This window comes from Rhinoraja longicauda, chromosome 3, assembly GCF_053455715.1.
Source record: "Rhinoraja longicauda isolate Sanriku21f chromosome 3, sRhiLon1.1, whole genome shotgun sequence".
Classification (NCBI taxonomy): Eukaryota; Metazoa; Chordata; class Chondrichthyes; order Rajiformes; family Arhynchobatidae; genus Rhinoraja; species Rhinoraja longicauda.
The window spans coordinates 101,211,306-101,226,196 of record NC_135955.1 but is presented as its reverse complement, the minus strand read 5'-3'; the positions used below and the strand labels follow the sequence as shown (position 1 = coordinate 101,226,196).

The window sequence follows — 14,891 nt, the reverse complement described above, 5'->3', positions numbered from 1 at the left end:
CGGACTATCCTTGATCGGACTTTGCTGGCTCTACCTTGCACTAAACATTATTCTCTTATCATGTATCTGTACACTGTAAATGGATAGATTGTAATCATGTATTGTCTTTCCGCTGACTGGTTAGCATGCAACAAAAGCTTTTCACTGTACCTCGGTACACTGACACCAATAAACTAAACTAAACCTAACTGGAGGCATGTGCCTGGTTGGGTTTACACCGTTGCTATGGAGATGGAGGCGACAGCGGCACTATTTTACACCCATATATATATGTTTTTAAGGTATTTCAGCGCTCATTGCTTGAAGGCATAGTCATATTTGTCAAGTGAGACATCGTGTGGCTATGGTTAACCGGGTGAGGTCTGACCACTTTAAGAACACTCCCCAAACATGCAGACGGGGAGTGTTTTCCAGGAATCGTTCAACTCGATAATAAAACGAAAAGTGCAAGCTGAAGTTGACGGATAAGCTTCTGAGGCTAAAGTAGAGAACCAAAAGAGAAAACAGCGGAGGGAGGAAAGGAGAGAGGCGGTTAGCGGACTGCGCTTCACTTGTGAAGAGTGGGGAGAATCCTCTCACACACGGGATGTCCCGGACAGAGTTGCTGGTTCTGGCTGGCGGGGGCTCTGCTCTACAGTCCGGTGAGCAGGGGGCAGGGAGGGTGGAGTAAGGGGTAAAGGGAAGGGGGAGGGGAAGAAGAATGAAAGATGATTTTATATATATATAAATATATACATGTGTGTGTGTGTGTGTATATATGTATGTATATGTGTGTGTGTGTATATATATATGTATGTATATGTGTGTGTGTATATATGTATGTATATATGTGTGTGTGTATATATATACTAGCACAAGTGTGCCCGTTGGGCCCGTCCTCGTAGGGTTTCCATTGTAACCGGGAGGGGAGTGGGGGGGAGGGAAGGGAGGGAGGAGGGAGGTGTGGAGGGGGAGGGGAGGGGGGGATGGAGGGGGGAGGGGAAGGGGGGGAGAGGGGAGGGAGCGTGGTAGGGGGGAGGGGGAGGGAGGGGAGGGGGGAAGGGGAGGCAGAGGGGAGGGAGGGGGGGGAGGGGGAGGGGGAGGGAGGGGGGGAGGGGGAGGGGAGGGAGGGGAGAGGGAATGGGGGAGGGAGGGGGACCTCCCCTTTTCCCAGTACCCCTCTTTCCCCATTGGGCCAGTCCTCGTAGGGTTTCCATTGTAACCGGGAGGAGGGGAGGAGGGAAGGGAGGGAAGTGGGAGGGAGGGAGGAGGGAGGAGGGGAGGGGAGAGGGGGGAGGGAGGGGGTAGTGGGGAGGGAGGGGAGGGGGAGGGGGAGGGAGGGGGACCTCCCCTTTTCCCAGTACCCCTCTTTCCCCGTTGGGCCCGTCCTTCTAGGGTTTCCATTGTAACCGGGAGGGGAGTGGGGGGGAGGGAGGGGGAAGGGGGAGGGAGGGGGGAAGGAGGGGGACCTCCCCTTTTCCCAGTACCCCTCTTTCCCAGTTGGGCCCGTCCTCGTAGGGTTTCCATTGTAACCGGGAGGGGAGTGGGGGGAGGGAAGGGAGGAGGGAGGTGTGGAGGGGGGAGGGGAGGGGGAGGGAGGGGGAGGGAAGGGAGGGGGGAAGGGGGAGGGGAGGGGGGGAGGGGGGAGGGGACTGAGGGGGGAGGGGAGGGAGGGGGAGGGGAGGGAGGACGACCTCCCCTTTTCCCAGTACCCCTCTTCCCCGTTGGGCCCATCCCCGTAGGGTTTCCATTGTAACTGGGAGGCGGGGAGGGAGGGGGGAGGGAGGAGGGGAGGGGGATGGAGGGGGGGAGGGGAGGGGAGGGGAGGGGGAAGGGGTGGGAGGGGAGGGGGGAAGGGAGGGGAGGGGAAGGGGGGAGTTGGAGGGAGGGGGAGGGAGGGGGGGAGTGGAAGGGGGAGGGAGGGGGGAGTGGAAGGGGGAGGGAGGGGTTGAGGGGGAAGGGGGACCTCCCCTTTCTTTTTTCGAGACACTTGCCCCGGTGGCCCACGAGCATAGGGGCCCCATGCTGATCTGTGTATGTTAAATGACTTGCAATAAAAAAGACAACTTTAAAAAACAATCAGTTGCCTTTCGCAACAATGTAGCAACCATCTCACACAAGCATTGTGACGTCACAAGCTGAAGACCTTGAAAAAAAAGGTTAAAAATAAAAAGATGTAAATTTGTAAAGAGTAGACACCCAATAGCAGCTGCTTGTCCATTGTGACATCACACGCTGAAGGGGGGGGAAGGGGGGTCAGCTCGAGCTCATCTCACAGGGGCATTGTGACATCACACGCTGAAGACTAAATCTGCACCGCAGCGCCCCCCTGAAAAGGGGGGGGGGCAGCGCTTTAAAACCTCTGTAACTTAAAAAACACGCGACCAAATTAAATGAAAATATCACGGCCGAGCGAGCGCGAGATTGGCGATTGAAGATTGGCGATTGAGGCGGTGCGAAAAACCGTCGCGCTTTGGTTCGCCGTTTTGCCGCAATCGCTGTTATCTATATACCAGGCCAAACCCCAAAAAAATACATACACATACAAGATCTGAGTTTTAATAGTATACTAGAACAAGTGTGCCCGTTCAAAGCGGGCCCGTTGGGCCCGTCCCCACACCCCCCATTCTCTCCTCCCCCAGCCCCACTCTTACTCTCCAAGTGTGCCCGTTGGGCCCGTCCTCCTGATCTGTGTATGTCAAGTGACCACTATAACCTTCTTTTTTTTTTTTTTTCCTAATCAGATGTGCAGCACTTTGGTCCACATGGGTTGTTTTTAAATGTGCTATACAAATATAATTGACTTGACTTGACTTGACTTGACTTGACTTGCAATAACAAAACAATCAGTGCTTTTCTGGAAACTTTTCGAAACAATGTAGCCGGCACAAGCTGAAAACTAAATCCTTTTCTGGAAACTTTTCGAAACAAATGTAGCCGTCACAAGCCACAAGCTGAAAACTAAATCTGCACCGCAGCGCCCCCCTATAATTTAGGGGGGGGGGGGAGCGCTTTAAAACCTCTGTAACTTAAAAAACATGCGACCGAATTAAATAAAAAACAATTTTGCAGCAGATAACCGCGTGGTGATTAAGGCGGTGCAAAAATTGTGGCGCTACGGTTCACCGTTTTGACGAAATCAGAGAAACCGCTGTTACGCGCATATATATATATATAACACAAGATCTGAGTTTTAGTATTATACTAGACCAAGTGGGCCCGTTGGGCCCTTCCTCGTAGGGTTTCCATTGTAACCGGGAGGCGGGGAGGGAGGTGGGAGGGAGGGGGGAGGGGGACCACCTGTTTTCCCAGTACCCCTCTTTACCCGTTGTGGGATGGGAGGGGGGAGGGGGAGGGGGGAGGGAGAGGGAGGGAGGGGGTAGGGGGAAGGGAGGGGGGAGGGAGGGAGGGGAGGGGGGAGGGGGGAAGGGGAGAGGGAAGGGGGGGAGGGAGGAGGACCTCCCCTTTTCCCAGTACCCCCTCTTTCCCCGTTGTGCCCGTCCTTGTAGGGTTTCCATTGTAACTGGGAGGCGGGGAGGGAGGGGGGAGGGAGGGAGGAGTGGAGGGAGGAGGGGAGGGGGAGGAGAGGGGGGAAAGGGGGGAGGGAGAGGGGAGGGAAGGGGGTAGGGGTGGAGGGGGAAAGGGGAAGGGGAGGTAGGGGGATGGAGGGGGGATGGGTGGGGGAAGGGGGGGAGGGAGGGGGCTCTCCCCTTTTCCCAGTACCCCTCTTTCCCCGTTGGGGCCCGTCCTCGTAGGGATCCATTGTAACCGGGAGGAGGGGAGGGAGGGAAGGGGGAGGGAGGGAGGAGGGGAGGGAGGGGGGGAAGGGGAGGGCGGAAAGGGGGGGAGGGGGGAAAGGGGGGAGGGGGGGAAAGGGGGGAGGGAGAAGGGAAGGGGGGAGGGGGAGGGAGGGGGGAGGTAGGGGAGGGGGAGGGGGGAAGGGGGAGGGAGGGGGACCTCCCCTTTTCCCAGTACCCCTCTTTCCCCGTTGGGCCCGTCCTCGTAGGTTTTCCATTGTAACCGGAGGAGGGGAGGGAAGGAGGGGGAGGGAGGGAGGGAGGTGGGGAGGGAGGGGGGGAGGGGGGAAGGGGGGGAGGGGGGGTAGGGGGTAGAGGGGGAGGGAGGGGGACCTCCCCCTTTCACAGTACCCCTTTCCCCGTTGGGCCCGTCCTCGTAGGGTTTCCATTGTAACCGGGAGGAGGGGAGGGAGGGAAGGGGGAGGAAGGGAGGAAGGGAGGAGGGAGGTGTGGAGAGAGGAGGGGAGGGGAGGGAAGGGGGAGGGGAGGGGGAAGGGGGGGAGGGGGGAGGGAGAGTGGAGGGAGGGGGGTAGGGGGGAGGTGGAGGGAGGGGAGGGGAAGGGGGAAGGGGGGAAGGAGGGGGACCTCCCCTTTTCCCAGTTCCCCTCTTTCCCCGTTGGGCCTGTCCTTGTAGGGTTTCCATTGTAACCGGGAGGACGGGAGGAGGGAAGGGGGAGGGAGGGAGGAGGGAGGTGTGGAGGGAGGAGGGAGGTGTGGAGGGAGATGGGGAAGGAGGGGGGAGGGGAGGGGGTAGGGGGAGGGAGAGGGGAGGGAGGGAGGGGGGTAGGGGAGGGAGGGGGAGGGGAGGGGGGAAGGGGGGAGGAGGGGGACCTCCCCTTTACCCAGTACCCCTCTTTCCCCGTTGGGCCCGTCCTCGTAGGGGTTTCCATGTAACCGGGAGGAGGGGAGGGGAGGGAAGGGGGAGGGAGGGAGGAGGGAGGTGTGGAGGGAGGAGGGGAGGGGGAGGGAGGGGGGGAGGGGAGGGGGAAGGGGGGAGTGAGGGGGTAGGGGGGAGGGGGGGGGAGGGGGGGGGGAGGGGGGAGGGGGGGGGAGAGGGGAGGGGGGGTAGGGGGGAGGGGGAGGGAGGGGGAAGGGGTCGTAGGGATTCCATTGTAACCGGGAGGAGGGAGGGAGGGAAGGGGGAGGGAGGGAGGAGGGAGGAGGGGAGGGAGGGGGAAGGGGAGAGCGGAAAGGGGGGGAGGGGGGGAAAGGGGGGAGGGGGGAGGGAGAGAGGGGGCAGGGTGGAAAGAGCATCCCTCTCCCCATCAGAACTGCCCCCTCCATCGACTCCTTTAAGTCCAGGCTCAAAACCTATTTCTACTCCCTAGCGTTTGAGGCTCATTGAGGAGGCGCTGTGAACTGTTTGCATGCTACTGTATGTTTCATTTTTTTCCTTAGTACCTAATCAGATGTACAGCACTTTGGTCAACGTGGGTTGTTTTTAAATGTGCTATACAAATAAAATTGACTTGACTTGACAGCTCTTCGCAACAATGTAGCACAGGGGCATTGTGACGTCACACGCTGAATACCACGGGGGGGGGGGAAGGGGGGTCTGCTCGAGTTCATCTCACAGGGGCATTGTGACATCACAATGGAGAATAAATCCGCACCGCAGCGCCCCCCTTCTGTCAAAACTTCGATAAATCAGGGGGGGCAGCACTTTTAAACCTCTGTAACTTAAAAAATATGCGTCCGAATTAAATAAAAATATCATTTTCCAGCAGCGAACCGCATGCTGATTAAGGCGGTACAAAAATCGTGGCGCTACGGTTCACCGTTTTGCCGGAATTGCCGTATTCAGCCGACATCAGTGGAATATATATATATAGATACAACATCTGAGTTTTAATAGTATACTAGACCGAGTGGGCCCGTTGGGCCCGTCCTCGTAGGGTTTCCATTGTAACCGGGAGGATGGGAGGGAGGGAAGTGGGAGGGAGGGGGGGAGGGGAGGGTGGAGTGGAGGGGGGAGGGGAGGGGGAAGGAGGGGAGGGGGATGGGGAGGGAGAGGGGAGGGAGGGGGGTGGGGGGAGGGTCTATTTTACTTTAAAATAAACAGCGTTCTTTGTTGAAAAGGAAATAAACTTATCTATAGAGCATCAGCTTTTTTAAAATAAATAAAATCAAACTTAATGAAAATCACATTCCTCATTTTAAATAAATGTCTTTGTTATAAATGAAATCAAACAGCGGGAGAGGCGACGGCGACTACACCTCCCGGCGGTCAGCGCTGCTGGGACGGGAGGGAGGGAGGGATGAGGGAGGGAGGAGAGTGGGGAGGGAGGGGTACCTCCCCTTTTCCCAGTACTCTTCTTTCCCAAACCACCAAGCCCCCTGTTGTCCCCCTCCCCAGTCCCCATTCTCAGACCCCCCCATTCTCTCTCCCCCAGATACACTCTTACTCTCCCCCCCCCTTTCCCCAGCACACCCCTTTCCCCGTTGGGCCCGTCCTCGTAGGGTTTCCATTGTAACCGTGAGGCAGGGAGGGAGGGGGGAGGGAGGGAAGAGGGAGGTGTGGAGGGAGGAGGGGAGGGGGAGGGAGGGGGAGGGGGGAAGGGGGGGAGGTGGAGGGAGGGGGGAGGGAGAGGGGGAGGGGTGGGGGGAAGGGGTGAGGGTGGAAGGGGGAGGGAGGGGGACCTCCCCTTTTCCCAGTACCCCTCTTTCCCCGTTGTGCCCGTCCTCGTAAGGTTTCCATTGTAACCGGGAGGGGAGTGGGGGGGAGGGAAGGGAGGAGGGAGGTGTGGAGGGGGGAGGGGAGGGGGAGGGGGGAAGGGGCAAGGGGGAGGGAGAGGGGAGGGAGGGGGTAGGGAGGGGGGAAGGGGGGAGGGAGGGGGACCACCCGTTTTCCCAGTACCCCTCTTTCCCCGTTGGGCCCGTCGTCGTAGGGTTTCCATTGTAACCGGGAGGAGGGGAGGTAGGGAAGGGGGAGGGAGGGAGGAGGGAGGTGTGGAGGGAGGAGGGGAGGGGGAGGGAGGAGGGGAGGGGGAGGGAGGGGGAAGGGGGAGGAGGGAGAGGGGAGGGAGGGGGGTAGGGGGGAGGGAGGAGGGAGGTGTGGAGGGAGGAGGGGAGGGGGAGGGAGGGGGGAGGGGAGGGGGGAGGGAGAGGGGGAGGGGGAGGGAGGGAGCGTGTAAGGGGGAGGGAGGGGGACCTCCCCTTTTCCCAGTACCCCTCTTTCCCCGTTGGGCCCGTCCTCGTAGGGTTTCCATTGTAACCGGGAGGAGGGGAGGGAGGGAAGGGGAGGGAGGGAGGAGGGAGGTGTGGAGGGAGGAGGGGAGGGGAGGGAGGGGGTAGGGGGGAGGGGGAGGGAGGGGGGAGGGGAGGGGGAAGGGGGAAGGGAGGGGGACCTCCCCTTTTCCCAGTACCCCTCTTTCCCCGATGGGCCCGTCCTCGTAGGGTTTCAATTGTAACCGGGAGGGGGGAGGGAGGGTGGAAGGAGGGGGGAGAGGGATGGAAGGGTGGAGGGAGGGGGGAGGGATTGGGGAGGGAGGGATGGAGGGAAGGAGGGAGGGGGGGAGTTAGGGGGAGGGGGAGGGGGGAGGGAGTTGGGGAGGGAGGGGGAGGAGGGGGGAGGGAGTGCGGATGGAGGTGGGAAGGAAGGGGTTGAGGGGGGAAGGGGGACCTCCCCTTTTCCCAGTACCCCTCTTTCCCCGTTGGGCCCGTCCCCGTAGGGTTTCCATTGTAACCGGGAGGGGGGAGGGAGGGTGGAAGGAGGGGGGAGGGGGAGAGGGATGGAAGGGTGGAGGGAGTTGGGAGGGAGTGGGGGAGGGTGGGATGGAGGGAAGGAGGGAGGGGGGGAGTTAGGGGCTGAGTGGTGATGGAGGTTGGGATTGAGGGGGAGGGAGGGGGGGAGGGAGTGGGGATGGAGGTGGGAAGGAGGGGGGAGGAAGGGGTTGAGAGGTGAAGTGGGACCTCCCCTTTTCCCAGTACCCCTCTTTCCCCGTTGGGCCCGTCCTCGTAGGGTTTCCATTGTAACCGGGAGGAGGGGAGGGAGGGAGGAGGGAGGTGTGGAGGGAGGAGGGGAGGGGGGAAGGGGGAGGGAGAGGGTTAGGGGGGAGGGGGAGGGGGGAGGGGAGGGGAGGGAGGGGGACCTCCCCTTTTCCCAGTACCCCTCTTTCCCCGTTGGGCCCATCCCCGTAGGGTTTCCTTTGTAACCAGAAGGGGGGAGGGAGGGTGGAAGGAGGGGGGAGGGGGAGAGGGATGGAAGGGTGGAGGGAGGGGGGGAGGGATGGAGGGAAGGAGGGAGGGGGGGAGTTAGGGGAGGAGGGGTGAGGGAGGTGGGGAGGGAGTTGGGGAGGAGGGGGGGAGGGAGTGGGGATGGAGGTGGGAAGGAGTGGGGAGGAAGGGGTTGAGAGGGAGGGAATAGGGGCCCATGCTGATCTGTGTATGTTAAGTGACTTGCACAACTTTAAAAAACTGGCAGTTGCCTTTCGCAACAATGTTGCAACAATCTCACACAAGCATTGTGACGTCACAAGCTGAAGATGTAAATTTAAAACCGAGCTGATCTCTCATTGGTGCACGGGTGCCATTGTGACATCACGCGCTGAAGCCCCTTCAAGAAAAGGGTTAGAAATGAAAATTAAACTTTAATATCTCTCTAGCTTTAAAAAGGTAGCTTCAATTTGAACGAAAGTACTTACAATAGTTGCCCATGTTAATGGTGAATATGGCGGTACAAAAATCGTAGCGCTTTGGTGTACCGTCAGGGAGGAGTAGGGTTTGTAAGTTATGGACAGAAACTCTTCGGAATCTTTGCGTACATACACATATACATACGGAATGTTGGACCGCAGAGTTTTAGTAGTATACTAGAAAGAGGCCCGTTGGGCCCGTCCCCACACCCCCCATTCTCACTCCCCCAGCCCCACTCTTACTCTCCAAGTGTGCCCGTTGGGCCCGGAAAAGAGGGCCCGTTGGGCCCGTCCCCACACCCCCATTCTCTCCTCCCCCAGCCCCACTCTTACTCTCCAAGTGTGCCCGTTGGGCCCGTCCTCCTGATCTGTGTATGTCAAGTGACCACTATAGCCTTCATTCTTTTTTTTTTCCCTAATCAGATGTTTGTTGTTTTTTCCTAATCAGATGTGCAGTACTTTGGTCAACGTGGGTTGTTTTTAAATGTGCTATACAAATAAAACTGACTTGACTTGACTTGACTTGCAATAACAAAAAAGACTTCTTGGAAGCTTTTCGAAACAATGTAGCGTCACAAGCTGAAAACTAAATCCTTGCTGAAAACTAAATCCTTTTCTGGAAACATTTGGAAACAAATGTAGCCCCTTGAAGAAAGGGTTAGAAATGAAAAATTTAAACTTTAATATCTCTCTAGCTTTAAAAAGGTAGCTTCAATTTGAACGAAAGTACTTACAATAGTTGCCCAGGTTAATGGTGAATACGGCGGTACAAAAATCGTAGCGCTTTGGTGTACCGTCTAGGAGGAGTAGGGTTTGTAAGTAATCTTCCGTACATACACATATACATACATACATACGGAATGTTGGACCGCAGAGTTTTAGTATTATATAGAAGACTAGACCGAGTGGGCCCGTTGGGCCCGTCCTCGTAGGGTTTCCATTGTAACCGGGATGGGAGGAAAGGGGGAGGGTTGGGGGAGGGAAGGGGGAGGGAGGAGGGGAGGGAGGGGGGAGGGAGGGGGGAGGGGAGGGGGGAGGGGGGAGGGAGAGGGGAGGGAGGGGGGTAGGGGTGAGGGAGGGGGGAGAGGGGGGGGATGGGAGGGGGGAGGGGGGAAGGGAGGAGGGTAGGGGGGGAGGGAGAGGGGAGGGAGGTGGGTAGGGGGGAGGGAGGGAGGGGGACCTCCCCTTTTCCCAGTACCCCTCTTTCCCCGTTGGGCCCGTCCTCGTAGGGTTTCCATTGTAACCGGGAGGAGGGGAGGGCGGGAAGGGGGAGGGAGGGAGGAGGGAGGTGTGGAGGGAGGAGGGGAGGGGAGGGAGGGGAGAGGGGAGGGAGGGGGGAGGGGAGGGAGGGGGGTAGGGGGGAGGGGAGGGAGGGGGGTAGGGGGGAGGGGGAGGGAGGGGGAGGGAGAGGGGAGGGGGGAGGGGAGGGGGAAGGGGGGAGGGAGGGGGACCTCCCCTTTTCCCAGTACCCCTCTTTCCCCGTTGGGCCCGTCCCCGTAGGGTTTCCATTGTAACCGGGAGGGGGGGAGGGAGGGTGGAAGGGAGGGGGGAGGGGGAGAGGGGTGAAGGCTGGAGGGGAGGGGGGGAGGGAGTGGGGGAGGGTCGGATGGAGGGAAAGAGGGACGGGTGAGTTAGGGGCTGAGTGGTGATGGAGGTTGGGATTGAAGGGGGAGAGAGTGGGGATGGAGGTGGGAAGGAGGGGGATGAAGAGGTTGAGGGGGGAAGTGGGACCTCCCCTTTTCCCAGTACCCCTCTTTCCCCCACCACCAAGCCCCACCGCAACGACCCCTGTTGTCCCCCTCCCCAGTCCCCATTCTCAGACCCTCCCCATTCTCTTGGAATAAAAAATACTTTAAAAAAAATAAGTGCTTTTTAATTGCTTGTTTGAAACATTCGCGTTAAGTGCTTTTTAAAAAAACATTCGCAGTTAAGTGCTGGTTTTGAAACATTCGCGGCTACTTAGTGCTTCTGTCAGCTTGCTTTTCAAAACAATGTTGCAACCATCTCACACAAGCATTGGGAGGATGGAGGGAGGGAAGGGGAGGGAGGGAGGAGGGAGGTGTGGAGGGAGGAGGGGAGGGAGGGGGGAAGGGAGGGGGGAAGGGGGCGGGAGAGGGGAGGGAGGGGGATGGGATGGGGAAGGGGGGAGTGAGGGGGACCTCCCCTTTTCCCAGTACCCCTCTTCCCCGTTGGGCCCGTCCTCGTAGGGTTTCCATTGTAACCGGGAGGAGGGAGGGAGGGAAGGGGGAGGGAGGGAGGTGTGGAGGGGGAGGGAGGGGGGAGGGGAGGGGGGAAGGGGGGGAGGGAGGGGGGTGGAGGTGGGAAGGAGTGGGGAGGAAGGGGTTGAGGGGGGAAGGGGGGGGGGAGGGAGGGAATAGGGGCCCCATGCTGATCTGTGTATGTTAAGTGACTCGCACAACTTTAAAAAACTGGCAGTTGCTTTTCGCAACAATGTTGCAACCATCTCACACAAGCATTGTGACGTCACAAGCTGAAGACCTTGAAAAAAAAGGTCAGAAAAAAAATTATGTAAATTTAAAGTAGTAAACACCCAATAGCAGCCGCTTGTCCATCGCGAGCTGATCTCTCATTGGTGCACGGGTGCCATTGTGACATCACGCGCTGAAGCCCTTCAAGAAAAGGGTTAGAAATGAAAAATTTAAACTTTAATATCTCTCTAGCTTTAAAAAGGTAGCTTCAATTTGAACGAAAGTACTTACAATAGTTGCCCATGTTAATGGTGAATACGGCGGTACAAAAATCGTAGCGCTTTGGTGTACCGTCTGGGAGGAGTAGGGTTTGGCCCCTTCAAGAAAAGTGTTAGAAATGAAAATTTAAACTTTAATATCTCTCTAGCTTTAAAAAGGTAGCTTCAATTTGAACGAAAGTACTTACAATAGTTGCCCAGGTTAATGGTGAATATGGCGGTACAAAAATCGTAGCGCTTTGGTGTACCGTCTGGAGAGTAGGGTTTGTAAGTTATGGACAGAAACTCTTCGGAATCTTTGCGTACATACACATATACATACGGAATGTTGGACCGCAGAGTTTTAGTAGTATATAGACTAGACCGAGTGGGCCCGTTGGGCCCGTCCTCGTAGGGGTTTCCATTGTAACGGGAGGATGGGAGGGAGGGAAGTGGGAGGGAGGGGGGGAGGGGAGGGTGGAGTGGAGGGGGGAGGGGAGGGGGAAGGAGGGGAGGGGGATGGGGAGGGAGAGGGGAGGGAGGGGGGTGGGGGGAGGGTCTATTTTACTTTAAAATAAACAGCGTTCTTTGTTGAAAAGGAAATAAACTTATCTATAGAGCATCAGCTTTTTTAAAATAAATAAAATCAAACTTAATGAAAATCACATTCCTCATTTTAAATAAATGTCTTTGTTATAAATGAAATCAAACAGCGGGAGAGGCGACGGCGACTACACCTCCCGGCGGTCAGCGCTGCTGGGACGGGAGGGAGGGAGGGATGAGGGAGGGAGGAGAGTGGGGAGGGAGGGGTACCTCCCCTTTTCCCAGTCCTCTTCTTTCCCAAACCACCAAGCCCCCTGTTGTCCCCCTCCCCAGTCCCCATTCTCAGAACCCCCCATTCTCTCTCCCCAGATACACTCTTACTCTCCCCCCCCCTTTCCCCAGCACACCCCTTTCCCCGTTGGGCCCGTCCTCGTAGGGTTTCCATTGTAACCATGAGGCAGGGAGGGAGGGGGGAGGGAGGGAAGAGGGAGGTGTGGAGGGAGGAGGGGAGGGGGAGGGAGGGGGAGGGGGGGAAGGGGGGGAGGTGGAGGGAGGGGGGAGGGAGAGGGGAGGGGTGGGGGGAAGGGGTGAGGGTGGAAGGGGGAGGGAGGGGGACCTCCCCTTTTCCCAGTACCCCTCTTTCCCCGTTGTGCCCGTCCTCGTAAGGTTTCCATTGTAACCGGGAGGGGAGTGGGGGGGAGGGAAGGGAGGAGGGAGGTGTGGAGGGGGGAGGGGAGGGGGAGGGGGGAAGGGGCAAGGGGGAGGGAGAGGGGAGGGAGGGGGTAGGGAGGGGGGAAGGGGGGAGGGAGGGGGACCACCCGTTTTCCCAGTACCCCTCTTTCCCGTTGGGCCCGTCGTCGTAGGGTTTCCATTGTAACCGGGAGGAGGGGAGGTAGGGAAGGGGGAGGGAGGGAGGAGGGAGGTGTGGAGGGAGGAGGGGAGGGGGAGGGAGGAGGGGAGGGGGAGGGAGGGGGAAGGGGGAGGAGGGAGAGGGGAGGGAGGGGGGTAGGGGGGAGGGAGGAGGGAGGTGTGGAGGGAGGAGGGGAGGGGGAGGGAGGGGGGAGGGGAGGGGGAGGGAGAGGGGGAGGGGGAGGGAGGGAGCGTGTAAGGGGGAGGGAGGGGGACCTCCCCTTTTCCCAGTACCCCTCTTTCCCCGTTGGGCCCGTCCTCGTAGGGTTTCCATTGTAACCGGGAGGAGGGGAGGGAGGGAGGAGGGAGGTGTGGAGGGAGGAGGGGAGGGGGAAGGGGGAGGGAGAGGGGTTAGGGGGGAGGGGGAGGGGGGAGGGGAGGGGAGGGAGGGGGACCTCCCCTTTTCCCAGTACCCCTCTTTCCCCGTTGGGCCCGTCCCGTAGGGTTTCCTTTGTAACCAGAAGGGGGGGAGGGAGGGTGGAAGGAGGGGTAAGGGGAGAGGGATGGAAGGGTGGAGGGAGGGGGGGAGGATGGAGGGAAGGAGGGAGGGGGGGAGTTAGGGGAGGAGGGGTGAGGGAGGTGGGGAGGGAGTTGGGGAGGAGGGGGGGGAGGGAGTGGGGATGGAGGTGGGAAGGAGTGGGGAGGAAGGGGTGAGGGGGGGAAGGGGGGGAGGGAGGGAATAGGGGCCCCATGCTGATCTGTGTATGTTAAGTGACTTGCACAACTTTAAAAAACTGGCAGTTGCTTTTCGCAACAATGTTGCAACAATCTCACACAAGCATTGTGACGTCACAAGCTGAAGATGTAAATTTAAAACCGAGCTGATCTCTCATTGGTGCACGGGTGCCATTGTGACATCACGCACTGAAGCCCCTTCAAGAAAAGGGTTAGAATGAAAATTTATACTTTAATATCTCTCTAGCTTTAAAAAGGTAGCTTCAATTTGAACGGAAAGTACTTACAATAGTTGCCCATGTTAATGGTGAATACGGCGGTACAAAAATCGTAGCGCTTTGGTGTACCGTCTGGGAGGAGTAGGGTTTGGACCCTTCAAGAAAAGTGTAGAAATGAAAATTTAAACTTTAATATCTCTCTAGCTTTAAAAAGGTAGCTTCAATTTGAACGAAAGTACTTACACAGTTGCCCACGTCAATGGTGAATACGGCGGTACAAAAATCGTAGCGCTTTGGTGTACCGTCTGGGAGGAGCAGGGTTTGTAAGTTATGGACAGAAATCTTCGGAATCTTCCGTATATACATACGGAATCTTCGTATATACATACGGAATGTTGGACCGCAGAGTTTTAGTATTATATAGATAGATAGACTAGAACAAGTGTGCCCGTTCAAAGCGGGCCCGTTGGGCCGTGCCCACACGGAGTGGTGGAGGGAGGGTGGTTGTTGATGATGGAGGGGGGAGGGTGATGAGAGATGGGGCTGTATTTGTGGAGGGGGGAGAGAGTGAGGGGGGAGGGGGCCCGGGGGGGGGGGGGGGGGGATAGCGGGGAGATGTTCTCCCGGGTGTGGGAGAGAGGAGAGAAGCAAGGGGAGAGAGGAGAGGTGAGCCGGTGAAATCGCGGGCTTGCGCCGCTAACGGCGTCCATTGTTTTGGTGCGAGTGAGGAGATGCCGCGCATGCGTGCTGAGTACAGAGTGAGGAGATTCCGCGCATGCGTACTGAGCACTGCCGGACCGCAGCGCCCCCCTTCTGTCAAAACTTCGATAAATGAGGGGGGCAGCACCTTTAGACCTCTGTAACTTAAAAGATATGCGTCCGAATTAAATACAAATATCATTTTCCAGCAGCGAACCGCATGCTGATTAAGGCGTTTCAAAAATCGTGGCGCTACGGTTCACCGTTTTGCCGGAATTGCCGTATTCAGCCGACATCAGTGGAATATATATACAAAGCTACAAGATCTGAGTTTTAGTAGTATACCGTTTTGACGAAATCAGAGAAACCGCTGTTACGCGCATATATATATATATAACACAAGATCTGAGTTTTAGTATTATATAGATAGATAGATATATATATATATATATATATATATATATACATATGTGTGTGTGTGTATATATATGTATGTGTGTATATGTATGTATGTATATGTGTGTGTATATATGTATGTGTGTGTTTATATATGTATGTGTGTGTGTATATATGTATGTATATGTGTGTGTGTGTATATATGTATGTATATATGTGTGTGTATGTGTATGTGTGTATATATATATATATATATATATATAGTGTAAGAAAATAACTGCAGATGCTGGTACAAATCGAAGGTATTTATTCACAAAAAGCTGGAGTAACTCAGCAGGTCAGGCAGCATCTCAGG

The 14,891-nt window shown here is 57.2% G+C and overlaps 1 pseudogene; it reads left to right on the top strand.

The window, feature by feature from the left end:
* The first annotated feature begins 586 nt into the window (after nucleotides 1–586).
* The window catches only part of LOC144592285 (proteinase-activated receptor 1 pseudogene), a 30,059-nt pseudogene continuing 15,754 nt past the window's right edge, over nucleotides 587–14,891 (top strand).